We start from the raw sequence: 5,695 nt of genomic DNA on the forward strand, positions 1-5,695 counted from the left end.
TGCATCTTTATGGGAAATTCTATTAGCGCGCAGGCCAAAACAAGCAAGCTTCGAGTAACGCACCGCGCTTGGGCGGCCACTGAAACCAGCGGGCAACGGACGCCTTACACAAGCAACACTGCACATCGCTGCGGCGGCGGGAACCACGTGCCGCTCGGTAGCAGTAAGATGACAAAAATATGCTTGTAGCACTTTGATCTGATAGTTCTTTTTAAATGTACGAACTTTTCTTGCTGTAACACGTGCCTTACGCACACAACTTCATTATTAACCTCGGTACCAGGCGAGCAACGTGTTTCTGCATTGAAGCTCGTTCTTGACTTGACCAAGCAAGACAGCCTGAGCGTCTATGAAACGCGAAGGCCGACTTGGGCGTTTTCAAGTCCGCTGCTTGCTTCGGGCCGACATGCTCAAGTCAAATCGAAGGCACGAGCCAAGTAACATTTCTGCATTCGGAGGTAAGAAGCCCTGTGGTCCTGACAGTATTTACAATGCTTTCCTTGTTCGTTACTCCCTTTGGACTAGTCGTTACCTTACAACCATTTGTAACAAATCTTTAGAAACCGTGTATGCTCCTTCCTCGTGGTGACGTGTTAAAGTTCTACCTTTGCACAAATCAGGTAAAAAACAAATGTTAACAGCCGACCGATTTCTCTGACTTCTGACTCCTGTAAGCTACTCGAACACATAATATACAAACATATCATGGATCACTTAGAAACCAGTAGTATACTAAGTGACAGCCAGCATGGTTTCTGTCGTGGTGTGAGCACCATAACTCAGTTAGTGGAATTTGCACATGACATCGCTGAAGCACTAGATCTTGGTACATAAGTTGATGCAATTTTTATAGATCAGTCCAAAGCGTTGGACGCTGTCGTACGCTATAAACTATGTACTACTTAAGCTCAGCCTCATTCTAAATAATCCTGAACTCGTAGACTGAATAGCCAGTTTTCTGTCAGATTACTCCCAATATGTCTATACTGTTGACTCCCCTGTTGCAATTATGACTCCCCTGGCGTGCTGCAGGGTACAGTCCTTGGCCCTCTTCTCTTCCTACCACTAAACATAACCACCAAGATGTGTCTGTATGCCGATGATTGCATTCTTTACCACACTATTAACTCTACTGAAGTCCACACAGTTCTTAATGGTGCATTCTCACGCTTTTGCTCATGGTGCAATGACTGGCAAATGAGTATAAACTTCACCAAAACCGTTTTGATGACATTCACAAGGCGTTTAGCCCCCTCAGTTTGATCGTACTCTTTCAATCATTCTTCTTTACTTAAAAGTACCCAAGTACAAGTATCTAGGGCTTCTATTTACTGGCAATCTATCCTGGAGCAAGCATATTGAAATAATATGTAATAAATCATTAAAAAAACTGGGTTACCTTCAGCGCACCCTTCGAGTAGCCCCTCAAGAAACCAAACTGCTCACGTACAAAACACTAATCCATCCAGTCCTTGAATATGCATCTGTAGTTCGGAATCCATTTATTAAAAACGACATTAACAAGATTGAGTCCATTCAAAAGAAAGCTACTCGTTTTATCTACAGTCGTTACGATAGGAACTTTTCACCCTCTTCGAATACCTCTAATCTCAATCTGACCACTCTGGCAACATGTCGCTACAACGAAAGCTTAAAGTTCATGCATGCCTTGATTACCTCCCCACGCTGTGCCCGCTTAAATCAGTACTTTCAGTTTGCTCAACCTTCCTGCACTCGTAGCTCACCACTTAAATCTAGAATTCATTTGTACAAATATAGCTACTTTCCTGCAACAGTTGAACGTTGAAATGCTTTGCCTGGGTTTGTTCGCGCTTTGCCGATCAGCAATTTTTTCTCTGCGCTTGACATGTGATATCGCCACTCCTGCCATAGCCCATGATGGGCAGCAGTATGTATAAATAAATAAATAAAATAAATAAAAACTGGACACATGCTATGGTCGTGCAGTGAAGTCGCATGAAGGGGATGGGGACACAATGCAACATCCTGTAATGGCCACTGGCCAGTGCTCAAACCACAACGTATGCACAAATGGAGAGCAGCCACGGTGCCAGCACAATGCCGCAAATGCTAAAGGTTCGCATGACCCGAAGCATAAGTACAGCTTGCTCAGAGATGTTGCACAGGCCTTGTTATTGCCTGTTTACCAGAGCCTGTTTGACCGCAGCCTGCTGCAGGAATGTGAAAAGAAGCAAAACCCAAAAACTCAAATCAAGGTTTACATTCAGTGATTTAGTTCAGTCTTCAAAGAGCAGTGTTCTGCCCTTATTATGGTTTAAGCAGCCGTCGCAGATGTGTTGTGTTCAACACTGCAAGCCAGCAAGCTGCAGCATCAATCCCAGGAGAACTAAGCAAAAATGAGACCAGCACTGGCTCTAAGAGCCTACGAAAGGACATAAGTTGTAGTACCACGTCCACTGAGAGGCATGCTGCTTCGGAAGAATGTCAAAGAAGCACAAGCACTCAAAGCATGTTGATTATGCATCTGGGGCATACTGTATGACTATGGCGAGGTTTTCACAACGCTTCTTCTTAAAAACTACAGGTAAAAAAGTCTCTCCTCGTTTTCTCAATATGGCTATTTTGGTGACAGCAGTTTTCAAGGTGGGGAATTTTGGCTTGTAATCATCATATTATAATTATTTTTCTCAAGTTGACAAACAAGTGTGCAGTGAAACAGGACGAAATTGAATATTCTTAGTAACTGAGACAATTTAGTGAAAAAACTTAGATGTCTTGATGCCAAGCTGGGATTTTACTTGTGAAAATTTCACAAACCACCAGAAATGTTGTTCAAATGAGCTTAGAATGTCTATGTTTGGGTTACTACACACAGACTTCATTCCACATCATTGCAATACGAGGATGTGCTTTATAACTCACAGTTTAGAAAAATACCTTGTTCCTCATAAGACATATGACATGTTGCAAATCCTGAAAGCTATATTCTGCACTGGAAAATGAAACCCTAGTTTCAAACTTTGCTTCTGTGGAGCCGATGGAGACTGTCAAACGCTATGACCGCAAAGTCAAGAAGCACAATGACGTACTGCGCCCATGTGTTGTGGGCGTGTACAACAGCTTCATGGGGGGGACTGATGAACACAACTACCAAGTTTCCCTGTATAAATACACCATCAGGCCGAAGCGGTGGTACATGTGTTTACTGTACCACAGCATTTTCATCTGTGCAGTAATTTATGGAATCTGCACAGGCACCAATCTGCCCAACTGTGCTGCAAGCCAATGAAGCTGCGGAAAGATGGTGTTGGCCATCTTCCACTGGTAACGAACCAGCGGCTGCGCTGCAGGAATTGTGCAGCAAGTGAGAATAAGTTCAGTTCCATGATTTGCTGAAAATGTGACATAACATTTTGCCTCAACAAGGAAAGAAATTTTTTTTTATTATTATTATCATAGGTGCTGAAGTATGACACTGGCGTGCCATGAATACCTTTTCAGAAAAACCCACTGTATCAAATATGATACGAATTGTATTTTTGGTGTGTAACATCTTTACCACTGCAACTTGTTCTAAACATGTTCACTTGTATCCCAAGAGCAAATAAACGAGATATCTGATTTTTTTCTATGGCCATTTCTCTAGGCGGGCTTTGTGGGAAAGGACAAAATGTTGAAGAGCAAGATGGCTACTTCATAAACAAGCAGATTAACAGCATGCTGGCGCTTTAAACATGCCAGCGTCTGACAACACTCGTACGCTGGATTCAAGCTTATTTGCTATTGCAGCATTTCGGTGGCGACAATTTCAGTGGCCACCAGCTTCCCACAGGTGACACAAGGAGTAAAAACGAAAGATGTACGAATATTGACAGCCACAGGAGACAAGGCCTACTGGATTTCTTTGTACCAGAAACGGTGCCGCAGTGGTTCTGAACTCTCACGACATGAACTCGTGTGACGTCTCCCGAGGGGCTATCAAGTCAGTTTAACAGACTGGTCATAAACAGCACTGATGCGTAATTGTGCTCCCTCTCTGTGCTGCAAAGTTCGTCTTGGTTACCTAGGGAAGCTCTTAGTCACAGGCAGTTCACTCAGCTGCTTCCTCATTCGGCAATATCATCGGAATTTTCTGCAAGGCACTGTTCAAAAGTTCAAAAAGAAAGCAGCTGCCACTCACACTGATGCAGAGGTCTGCATGTAGGCCGAAACCAGTAAGGAAGATGGTCCTGTGATGCCAGGCACTCTGCAATAGACACGCCAGTATATAGATTGCTTGCACGTGACGTCATAGACGCAGCTTCTGAAAGGAACTGGGACTCCACGATGGTGGCTTTAATGACAAACAAGTTGTATCTATGTGAAAACGACGCGGCAGGAACGTCCCTGTGCATGAATAATGATAGAACCTGCATGTGATGTTTTGATAACATTAATGTGACATTGGAAACGTTGCATCCTCACATGCTGGTGCTCCAACACTGCGCTTTCAGTGATGTTAGTGCAAGCCATCTATTGCTTCAGTGCGGGGAGGACGTATTGCACAATGCGAAAGCAAAGAGATTTGGAGCTTTCAGCAACAACGTTTTTGTATATTTATTCATGGATGCTGCAAAATCTCAGAAAAGGCGTTGCAGCGTTGGAAACATACCAGCTCTCAAAAAGTTCTGGACAAGCGCAACATGAACAAGGTACAACACAATAGCTAATACATGAATAATGGTGCTGATGCATTTCGAACCATGATAAACAATGCTGTGTCCAAACTTGATCTGGGCAAGTTATCTAGTCCAACTATCGTTCTTGCAAAACAAGCATATTCAGCGCAGCTGTTATGCAGTTTTACCGGGGTTACAACTACGGCGTGCTTGCGACAGAACCCACGCCCCCAAGCTTAGCAGCGCGACACCCTACGTGCTAAGCCACCACGGCTGGCAACAGCGTAGTAAAAAATATATATACGTGAAGACAAGCCAAGGAGACAACGTTCTGTCACACACACGGTACCAAAGAAACGGAAAGCCGCGAATATGTTTGCGCCGTCTGAGGGGCAAAATCAACTCCCCAAAACATATAGAACACAGGCCACTGTCCCTGTCATGCATAGAAGGGCAAGAGCTAAGCCAGTTTTGGAAACATCTCGCGATATCTGAAAGCAAACACTACGGAGAGCATTTTCGAGGCAAGCAATAATGATGCCGAGAGTTGACAAATAAAATTCAGAACCCAGTGGCTGCACGCTCTCCGACAGCGGCTTCACGTCGTTATACCGCGACATCAAATAATCTGACTGACGATCAAAGGAAACACGGGATGCTGCCATTTCCTCAAATCGCGACAAAACACAGAACACGAGTTTGTCAACAGAGCGACATGACGTCCTACACAAGCATGCGTTATGTGCGAGTTAACACAATGTGAATAGATGAACACTGACACCATGCGCAACCGTAGGCGAAGAAGCACAACGAACTTTCCCACCTGAAAGAAAGCGAACTTACATGAGTGCCGCCGTCAAAAATGCGACGCGCTGTTACACAGCCTAATCACGTGTGTGGGGTACCATCTCAATGTGTGCACACGAGCTACAGTGAACTAGAATATACACGAGCACAAGAACACGCACCAAGCTCTACGCAGACAACAAAGAGACAGCACCGCCCCTCCTCTCGATTTGACAGAACAGTTATATGAAAATTTGCCTTCAACATTT

Source organism: Rhipicephalus sanguineus, chromosome 7, assembly GCF_013339695.2.
Source record: "Rhipicephalus sanguineus isolate Rsan-2018 chromosome 7, BIME_Rsan_1.4, whole genome shotgun sequence".
Classification (NCBI taxonomy): domain Eukaryota; kingdom Metazoa; phylum Arthropoda; class Arachnida; order Ixodida; family Ixodidae; genus Rhipicephalus; species Rhipicephalus sanguineus.